Here is an 11,344-nt window from a genome sequence, read left to right as displayed (position 1 = left end):
TAACCAAGGACATAAGAGAAAACTTTATGTATTAAAGGTTAAGGGTTGCAGGCTTTTCCACAGTGCTTTGTGTTTTATTTCCTATCATGCACTTATGTTCTTCTATTGACTCCTTAACAGATAGGATTTATTACTGTCTAACATCCCTCACTTCTTTCAGTTAATATATGATATATAAATTTAAGACCAAGTGTTAACATCCCCAAGAAAACTGGTATTTTAATAAAGGCTTTATGTATCCCCAATAAAGTAATTCTAAATATCCAGAGGAACTAGAGCTATATTATTAAGGACAGATAAAAGGTGCTACTGTATTATTGAATTCAGACTTCAAATATTAGTTTGTTTCTTCTATAATGTTGACCATTGCATTACAAGACAGCAGATGTCCCACCAGAAAAGTTGTAACATGTTTCCATTTATTCCTTCTTTCTGTTCTTTATAATATGAAGAATGACAAAAACGTTTACCTCTCCAGCAATCCAACATTGTTCTCACACAGCAGACACCACCTCCTAATGGAAGAGACAATAACTTTCAATTCCTGCCTTTGCTCTTAAATATCTCTTCTCACAGAGGGGCCTCTTAACATTTGAAAATAACAACCAGTTTCTGATGCAACAGAGACTGTACTTTGGGAATTTGAAGGATAACAAAACTATAGAACACTTTCAAAGGGAAATTTTAGAATGCCAACAAGATATAATGAAAGAATTAGACTAGAGATACGTTAGGTACAAATACTCAAATATATATCAGTTAAAGAGACACGGTGTCACTTCTGGATTCTAAAATCAACATTCCATCAGTGATGGAAATGATGGGATAGCCAGAACGTTTATTAGGTCTGAGTGAATAGAAAGTCAAGGGAGATTTATATTTTACACTGCAATTCAAAGAGAGAAAGGTAGTATAATTGATAGAAAATCATTGGTATATCAAAAAAGGAAATAATGTAGTCAAGTAGATGGTAAATATGTTAGATTCATCATATTTCTGGTGACAAAGAGATAGGCAAAGAGAAAATAAATGATGTTCACAAAGACTCCTTTGAATAATCCTTCTTAGAAAAAAGAACGGCATGTTGTAGAACTGACTAAATCCTCAGTGGAGATGTCCTCCTAAATAGACCCTATTTGGTCTTTGTTATCTACTATTTTTTCATTTTAGGAATAGTTGTCTTCTATGCTTTGCTAAAGCGATGATGAGGAACTATTTTTTTCAATTTAATATTATTAAACAGAAGGAAAATAATGAAGAATCATGCAGTAGAAGGCAACATAATTTAAATTTTAGTAGATTTGATTTTGTTTTAAAGACACATATTTTCTATTTAAAACATTAAAATACTAGCCATATATTTTTAAAATAAAAAAATGCATAATCAAACATATTTCATTCTAATTTATATCCAGTTCAGAGAAAGAGAGGTGGGAGGAATGAAAAATGGAAAAAGTAGAGGAAGAAAGAGATACACAAAGTTATGAAGGTAAAAATAATAGATTAAAAGGAAGGGGAAATTAAAGAACAGGAATAAATGCAAAGACTATATTAGGAAAATAAGAAATGAATATGAAAGGATAGAGAGGCATAGAAATGCATATTCTGTAAAACCACATATTCAAATAGACTTAACAGATACAAGAAAGTTATCTGTTGCTTGAAAACTTCAAGCTGCTTTCCAAGCTCATTCCAGAAGTCTTAATCTCACTGAACAAGACAAAAATGGTTTCTGCTCCTGGGGATTTTACATCCTAATGCATGGAGAAGACAATAAACAAACACACCAGAGAGAAAATATCTGATAGTGGTGAGTGCTATGATGGAAATATAACACAGTGATGTTCTGGGAAGAAATGGAGAAAGAGCCTGCTGCTCTAGCTGAGCTAGCCACAGAGAGCCTTTCTGAGGAGATGGCATTTCAACTAAGATCTGAATGTCTACAATAAGTCCACCATGAGAAGATCTGAAGAAAGAGCTGATAAAATCCATGGAGCAGGAAGGGGATCGTGCAGTGAGAAGCAGAAAGAAGGAAAAAGAAACAGAAAGGCCAGTGTGGCAAGATAGTAGTGGGGAAGTGGGAAAAAAATTATAAGGCAAGATAAAGAAGTGCCAGATATACACCAAATGGCAATTGGTCATCATTCCAGTTGAGACGTTATAAGCAGAAGCGTGTCATTATCTGATTTATGTTTTTAAAAAGATTATTCTGGTTACTAGTAAAAATGGGTCATAGAGGGCAAGGAGTGAAAGCCAGGAGACCAGTTAGAGAGCATTTGAAGTACTATAGACAAGAGATGATGGTAGGTTAGGCCAGGAGGTAGAACAAGAGACAGAGGAATTTATACCAAAGATATATTTTGGAGAAATAGTCAAGGGGACTTTTTTTAAAATTGGAGTATAGTTGCTTTACAATGTTGTGTTAGTTTATGCTGTACAGCAAAGTGAATCAGCTATACCTATACATATATCCCCTCCTTTGGATGGATACATATATCCAATCCTTTTGGATTTCCTTCCCATTTAGGTCACCACAGAGCACTGAGTAGAGTTCCGTGTGCTATACAGTAGGTTCTCATTAGTCATCTATTTTATCCATAGTAGTGTATATATGTCAATCCCAATCTCCCAGTTCATCCCACCCCACTTACCCTCTTGGGGTCCATACATTTGTTCTCTGTGTCTGTGTCTCTATTTCTGCTTTGCAAATAGGTTCATCTGTACCATTTTTCTAGATTCCACATATACGCATTAATATACAATATTTGTTTTTCTCTTTCTGATTTATTTCACTCTGTATGGGAGGTCCATCCACATCTCTGCAAATGGCACAATTTCATTCCTTCTTATGGCTGAGTAAGGGGAATTTTTGAAGGACGGGATATGAGAGGTGAGGAAGTGAGAATAACTCTTAAGACTTTGAATGACATAACTGTGTGGGTGATTGTGTCATTTACAAATATGGGGATAACTGGAACAGGTAAAGGTTGAAAAGTAGACATTCTGCTTTAAATAGATTTGGTTTTTAAAATGTATTTTTAATAAATAATACGTTTATAAGTTTCAAAAATAAATGATTTAAAAATAATCTGTACAATGAGAAATTTCCTTCCCACCCCAGTCCTCCATACGTTCATTTCTCCTCATATCTCATGACAGAAAATTAATATTAATTTCTGTTGTGTCCTTCAACAAATTACATGCATTTACAAGCTAGCATGAAAGTAAGTTCTTGATTATACTTCTTTAAATATAATTTATATACATTAAAATGCACAGATAAGTGTTGGACTTGATAATTTCTGTCAAATGTATGCATTCAAGGAACCACTATTCCAACAAAATATAGAATATTTCCTTCATTCCAAAAAGTTGCTTTGTGATCCTTGTCATTCTCCCCTGTAACCACCACCATTGCTAGCAACCACTTTCTAATTTCTAACATCATAGACTAGTTTTGTTTTTCCTTGGATGTGATGAAAGTGGAAGCATATGACAGGTACTGCATATTATTAAAGCAGTAATTAAATAATTGAAGCATAAGCGATAGACAGTGGAAAGGTAAAATTAAGAAAGATAATACTTTTAAGCACTGTAATCTGAGTTGAAGAAGAAGAAAAACAGGTGTAAACTAATTTTGTCATTGCTCACAATATGGACCTAATGATATTACCTATAAATTCCAGAAATGATCTTATTACATAAGATACAAACATAAACCCCCAAAATGTCTAATATGGTAGCCACCAGCCACATATTAATATTGAGCACTTGAAATGTGGCTGTAAACTGAGGAACTGAATTTTAAATTTTACTAATTAATTTAAATGCAAAAAGTCACATCTGGGTACTCTACTGGGTAGCACAGCTCTAGAATAATACAGGAACCTTAACTCATTTAACTAAAACAACATTCTTTCTAATTTATTTGCTATTTTTCATTTTAACCTTTTTCTTTTTTCAGTATTCTGGAGAGTCACCCAAACCTGCAACAGGCATTGCATAAGAAAAAATAAACTTTTGATGAAAAACCAATGAAATTTTGGTGTTACTGCTGTGGCATAACCTATTAAAGCTGGTAACCAACCAAAGTTAAAAGTAAATCAATATCCTCACCATCTTCCAGAAAAACATAAAGACATTCATACATTTAACTCCAATCATACCAAATCTTTACTTATGCAAATGTTATTTTCATGTACTTTAGTTATTTTTCTAAACTTCAGAAGTTTGTTTGTTGTTTTGATGGTTAATACAGTAGATTTTATTTAGCTTTAACCACATACTTGCCGTTTTTTTTTTTTTCTTTGTCATCTCAAACCTCCCAGCCAGGATCACTTTCTTACTGTTTCAAGGCTATACTTTGAAATTTCCCTTAGCTGGTTATCTGCTAGTAGCAAACTTTGTTTCTGCTTTTCTGAGGATGTTTTTATTTTATTTTCACAGAGCTGATAATTATCTTCTCTCCAAACATTGGTTTACATTTTTGCTGTTAAAGAAGTCAGCTGATTCCCTAACTAGCTTTCCCTTGGGAATAAGCTCTGCTTTTCTATTCAGATACTTTCAGGATCTGCTTGGCTGTCTTTACTCATCTGCAGCTCCATTATGGTGTGTTTTAACGTGCATTTAAAAAAAATTATCTTAATATTTTGGTGGGATTCTTGAGTATGGAGATTGGTGTCTTTCATTAGTTTTGGAAATTTTTCAGCATTATCTTTTCAAATATTGCCTCTGTCACACTTTTGTCTATCCTCTCATTCTGAAACTCTGATGAGGCATATGTTAAAATTTTTCATTCAGTTCTCAATGTCTCTTAATCTGTCTTTCATTTTCTATCCCCTTTTGTCTCTGCCCTGCACTGTTGATAATTTACTTAGCTCTGTATTCTAGGTTACTGTTTTCTCTGGGTGTGTCTAATTTGTATTTAAATACACCTATTGAATTTTTAACCTGAATCTGTTCTCTTTATTTTTCTTATAATTTTCCTGTTTGTTTTTATAGTGTCCTTCTTTTTATTCATATTTCCAACCCTTTTTTATTTTTCCAAAAATACTAAATATACTTAATTTATAACCTGTGGTTCTTTTGTGGTTGATTCTTCTTTCTGTTGTTCTTATGGCTGTCATTCACAAAGCCTTGCTTTCTTGTTTGTTCATTGATATTTGACTCTAAGCTCTTATCTCATCAAAGTTAATCAGTAAAATACTTTGAGGCCTGGAACAAAGGCAAGATCTGCCAAAGGGTATTTGTATTTCTTTCTATCAGGAAGCATTATAGCTCTAGAATCAGAAACTTCAAACAAAATTGTCAGCTAGCAGTGATTCAGACTATTCACGAGTATAAATTCAAACTTGAAAAATATGTGTGAGTCCACTTATGTTCATAATTCTTTTTTCTCTTTTTTGCCTTTTAGGTGGTGAGATTTTACTTTATTTTATTTTATTTTATAACATCTTTATTGGAGTATAATTGCTTTACAATGTTGTGTTAGTTTCTGCTGTATAACAAAGTGAATCAGCTATACATATACATACATCCCCGTATCTCCTCCCTCTTGCATCTCCCTCCCACCCTCCCTATCCCACCCCTCTAGGTGGTCACAAAGTACCGAGCTGACCTCCCTGTGCTATGTGGCTGCTTCCCACTAGCTATTTATTTTACATTTGGTAGTATATATAAGTCCATGCCACTCGGTGGTGAGATTTTAAAAATGTTTCACCACTACCCTGAGAACATATCTGAAACCACTAGGTGGTGTTTCAGGGGGGCTCTGAGGAGCTCTGGTTCTTTATGTCTCAGCACAGACAGAATTTAGAAAGAGGCAAAGTGATAGATAAGAAGTGATTTATTAGACTAGGACGCTTGTGAGGCTTACAAGTGGGCAGGCGAGATGGTGCCGCCAGAGAGCTTAGTGGGCTACAGTTTTATAATCAAAGGAAAAGAGGGGAGGGGGAAAAGACCACCTTCTTCCTCATTTTTGAGTAGACGTCATGCTTCCATCATCAGCTCCTCCTCCAGGTTGGGCAGGGGAGATTTCTTGTCCCTACCTGGTCAAGCCGGGACTATCGTGGCATTGTGGAAAAATTATTTCAGGTCTCAATGCAATGAGGGTTTTTCACTTTGAAATGTCACCTTTCTATAAATTATTGTTTTTTATGCGTGCAGAAAGCATGTCTTAGGGGTCATTAACTTACTGAGCAGGATGTGGGTCTCATGCCACCATTGTTTTATTGTTTTGGGGCATGTCTCATGCTTCTGTTGCTAAGCAAGCCTGCTTGGTTTTATAGTTAAGCAAACTGCTTTCTTGAGTGATCATTAACTTACAGGGGTCGCCTATACTTTTTTCTTTATTTACAATCCCCTAGTGGGATTAACTATTTAATCACCTACTTTGTCCTTTTACTCTGTCCCTATCATATCCTTTGAGACTTCAGCTTGTGGTCTCCTGGGGTGAGCCCTGGGTTTTTTCTCCTATCCGTCTCTGTCCCTACCAACCACTAACACTTGTGGCCTTGAAAACAGAACACACATCCTCACAGTAAAAGCTGATTTCTGTTCACCATTTATTTCTCTGGGTTTCCAAATTCATTTGATTTTTAGATTCTCAATATTCTACACCATCTTTTTTTCTTGACCAGTTCATCAAAGTATTTCAAAAGATGATTATCCAAGATGTGTATTTGTTTTTAGTGAGTGGTTCAGGAAAGTTATTTAATGTGCCACCAGATGGAAATGGAGCAACTCTATAGTTCCTGTATTGTCAAGGCATGTAGATTTCATACTTTTCAGCCATGCAAATTCCCACATTAGTTTCAGGCTTAGATGTAGTTTAATATATTTAATATTCAATACCCATCCTTTTCCCTAGTTTCTTGGTTTTCACGATTGACTGAAGTTTGTTCTCATAGTTTCTACAAAAGGGTCCTTTGAAACATTTCCAAATTTTTGTTTAAAATTGTTTGCAGCCTTTTAATTTAAATGCCAGTTTTGCTAGATTTAAAATCTGAGGTTTACACTTACTTGTCTGAAGAATATTGTAGCTCTTGTTGCATCTCCATTTACTTAATGACAATTAATCATATTGTGTAGAAATGCAAAATAGGCAAACTGGCCTGCATCCAATGGAGCTGGGTAGGGAAACCTCACAGGCTTTGTTAGAGGAAAACCCCAATCCCTGGAGAAAGAGAGATTGCCAGTAATATTTGGCTTTTTCGTTATATGTTCATATACTTATACGTTTTAATTTTTAATAAACATGTTATTTTAGTAATTTAAAAAACAGGAGAACTTTATTTTTGTTTGGATAATAAAGATGTTTTTTACCAGATGAAATAGTAAAGTCCATCTTGTTAATACTGAGATCTGGTAAAAGCTATGAGAGGGGTGGAACTTGAGTTCTAAAATCTCGCTGGTCAGTGAGTAATTGAAAGTGTAATCATTATCTGGAACCAAAGATATTAACTTACTCAGTTCAGATACTGCTGATATTAAAAACAGAAACACAACAGCAGTTTGGGAGAAATAGGAGAGACTAAAAGACACACACACAAAAAAGATTAAAAGACATTTAGAAGTAATGGAGAGAAACAGGGAACAGTTAAGTGGGGAGAAGGAGTCTACCCACATACCTGAGGGTACTGGGTTACTTAGAGGCAGCCCTGCACATTAAAAGATTATGTATGAGGTTAACACCCATTTACCCTACATTAGCCTGCCTTATATCCCTGCTCATTGTCTAAGGCAGGATTTCACAATCTTGGCACTATGACATTTGGTGCCATATAATTTGCGGGAGGTAGCTGATACATATTTAGCAGCACCCCTAGTTTCTACATATGAGATGGCAATCACACTTCCCAGCGTGACCACCAAAAATGTCAGCAGACATTTCCAAATGTCCGCTGGATGCTGCAATTGCCCCAGTTGAGAACTACTGATATAAGTCTTTATACCAATCATGTATCATTGCTTGCCAGTGAACCAAAAGTTCTCCATTTCTCTTTTTATGTTAATTCCAGATGTGTGTCTAATTAAGAAACTCTTCATTACAATACTATTTTTGATGTTTTTTTCTTCTTATTGTTACCTTCAGTATTCTCAACAAATACCATTCTATAGTAGCAATATACTGGTGTTTGAAGAGCACACTGTGTCAGCAGTCTCTTTCGAAAGAAATGTAATCTTCACTAAATGAAGGATAAGTGACAAAATGAGTAGAAGTCTGGCTGGTTTGAATACAGAGAAATAAAAATAAGGTAACATAAACTCTAGAAACATAACTCATCATTTTTATTATGTATGTTTGTATCTTTTGTATGTTAGATGTTTTTTTCATTCTCTGTTGTAAAATATTAGAGAAGTCTACTGTTTTATTTCCAGGCAATGAAAAGTCAACTCAAAATTCAGGAATCAAAATTTCTATCAGTATCATTGGGTTCTTAGAAGAAAAGTCACTGAAACATTGAAGATGAAAGAGGGTCATCGTGTTATTGTGTTTTATAAGAAATATATATATTTGGTCATTCACATGACCAAAACCCTTGGCTCACAGCTCTCAAACCCCTTGGAATTTTCTGATCGATGCAATGGGGAGCATTTTTGTTATAATATTTGGTCTCTTGTCCTCAGGGTCACAAAGGAGAATGAGTGTCTTCTTATTCATAGCAAGCCCTTTCCATCACAACTAGGTTTATATTAATGATGGTGACTTTTGAATTCTACCCCAGTGTGGGGGTATGGCTGCCAGGGGAACCAACCATGTGATTACAGGGTTGGAACTTTCAGTCCCACCCCCTGATTCCCAGGGAGGGGAAAGGGGTTTGAGGTTGAATAAATCATCATTGGCCAATGATTTAGTCAATCATGATTATATTATAAAGCCTCCATAAAAACCCAAAAGGACAGCTTTTTGTCCTTTTTGGAGAGTTTCCATATCCCAGAAACAGAGTACTTCCACATGCTACCATGCCAGGCCCCAAGCTCCACAAGGACAGAAACTCCTTTGTTCAGAACCTCACCCTACGGTATCTCTTCATCTGGCTGTTGATTGATACCCTTCGTAATAAGATGCTAATTGTGAGTAAATAGGTTTTCCCCAGTTCTGTGAGCAGTTCTACCAAATTAATCAAACCCAAAGAGGGGATCGTAGGAACCTCTGATTTGTAGCCAGTCAAGCAGAAGCACAGATAACAACCTGGGCTTGCATCTGGCATCTCAAGTGGAGGTTGGTCTTGTAGGACTGATCACTTTACCTGTAGAATCTGATTCTATCTTGGGTAGATAGTGTCAGATTTGAGTTGAATTTTTGGACACCCTGCTGCAGTCCAGGAATTGCTTATTGGTGTGGGGGAGCCTCAACACAAACACGGGGGCTGGGAACCCCACTGAGTCATCATAGGGAAAAATTCCCAAAGCAAAGAACAAACTTTACGTACCATTATTCCTTCCCATGTGCCTGAAGTGTGCTGGATCTGGCACAAAATTACCTTCTCAATTAATAAATAGAATATAGATAAAGAATAACCCTGGTATTGTTTTAATCAGTTATTAATGTATATTCATTCCTGATGCTGACAAGAACCTATTTCCTTCAAAGTCTAATCATAGTATGTTATCAAAAAAATATAAGACTAAAGCTCAAAGCTCACAAAGTGCTCTTGCCCTTGGATGAACAGACCCCCTAGTTTTGAAATTGAAAAGTTCATTTAAATTTTAAAAAATTGTATGCACTCAGATATTACAATCTTTTACATTCTGAAGCATGGTCAGTAATTGGGTTCTTAGTGTCAGAGAAGAGTAAATTGATCACTAACAAATAATTCACTAGACAATTATGGAAACCAATACATCTAGGTCTCTTCCATTTGTATCATTAAAAAATAAATAAATAAAAATGGGTTTAATAGGAAAGTGGCGGGGGTGGTGGTGGCGTGATGAATTGGGCGATTGGGATTGACATGTATACACTGATGTGTATAAAATGGATGACTAATAAGAACCTGCTGTATAGAAAAATAAATTAAATTAAATTTAAAAAGAAAAAGAAAAAGAAAAAGAAAACTGCAAAACAATAACCCTCATGAATATAGACGCAAAAATCCTCAACAAATACTTGAAAACTGAATTCAGTAGCATATTAAAAGGGTTATACATGTGACCAAGTGGGATTTATCCCACGAATAAAAGGACAGTTCAACTTATGAAAATTTAGTAATATAATATACCGCATTAGTAGATGAAGGGGAAAAAAAAATGATCATCTCAATAGATGCAGAAAAAGCATTTGATAAAAGCCAACAAACACCCTTTCATGACAAAAACAGTCAACAAACTAGGAATAAAAAGGAACTTCCTCAAGCTAATAAAGCATATTTATGAAAAATGTATGGCTAATGTTATACTCAATGCTTCCCCCAAGTTCAGGAACAAGATAAGGTGTTTTCAGAATATATTTTTTAAATATTTAAAGTAACAACAAATTCCCAACAGAAAAATGGACACGACTCTTAAGTCTTTTCAAAAAAAGAGTATATCCAAATATAACACAGGGTGTGTTTTCCTAAATGTTTAAAAACAAAACAAAACTGACATAACCAAGGACTGGCAAAAAATGCAGAATAATGGGAATTGTCATATACTACTCATGGGAGTGTACATTTGGCAAATATTTTGGAATACTCTTTGATGTTATCTGTTAAAGTTGAACATATTCCTTCCCTAGGATTCAGCATTTCATATATATACAACATAAATACTTGCAAATATACGCCAAGAGATATGCAGAATATTATTCGTTGCAGTATTATTCAAAACAGCCCCTAACTGGAAGCAACCCAGATGTCCCAACTACAAAAGAATAAAGACTTGTGGTATATTTACTCAAAGGAATATTACAAGCACAGAAAATAAATGAAATACAGTTATATGAAAAACCACAAATAAATCTCACATATTTAATTATGGATGAACAATTCCAGACACAAAATAGGCACTGTATAATTTCATTTACATACATTTCAATAAGGCAAATTGATGATATCAGAAGTAAAGATACAGGTTACTGTGGAGAGAGAAGTAGTAATAGGAAAGGTCACAATGAGGTTTCTGGGATGCTAAGTAATGTTCTATTTCTTTTATTCAGGTGGTTGTCAAATGGGTGTGTGCACTTTTAATAATTCAATGAACTGTGTAATTGCAATGTATATACTTTTAGGTACAACGTTTTGAAATTAAAAAAAAAAACTCTTAAGCCAGATCTTTTTATTTTCTGCTCAACACCTCTACTGATCCTTTCTTACAGTGAAAGCCAAAGTCTTTACAATACCCTACAAAGCCCTAAATGATC

At 34.9% G+C, this 11,344-nt stretch overlaps 1 pseudogene across 1 annotated transcript in view; it reads left to right on the top strand.

Moving 5' to 3' along the window:
* The first annotated feature begins 12 nt into the window (after positions 1-12).
* Positions 13-11,344, top strand: part of LOC309656227 (olfactory receptor 11G2-like) — a 39,429-nt pseudogene continuing 28,097 nt past the window's right edge. Inside the window, exon 1 of the transcript XR_014268836.1 lies at positions 13-11,344. This exon is cut by the window's right edge and continues 27,183 nt beyond it. The product of XR_014268836.1 is annotated as an olfactory receptor 11G2-like (transcript).

This window comes from Balaenoptera physalus (genome assembly GCF_965194825.1).
Source record: "Balaenoptera physalus genome assembly, chromosome: 2".
NCBI classification, from domain to species: domain Eukaryota; kingdom Metazoa; phylum Chordata; class Mammalia; order Artiodactyla; family Balaenopteridae; genus Balaenoptera; species Balaenoptera physalus.
The sequence above is the reverse complement of the archived record's forward strand: the minus strand, read 5'-3'. Positions and strand labels throughout refer to the sequence as shown.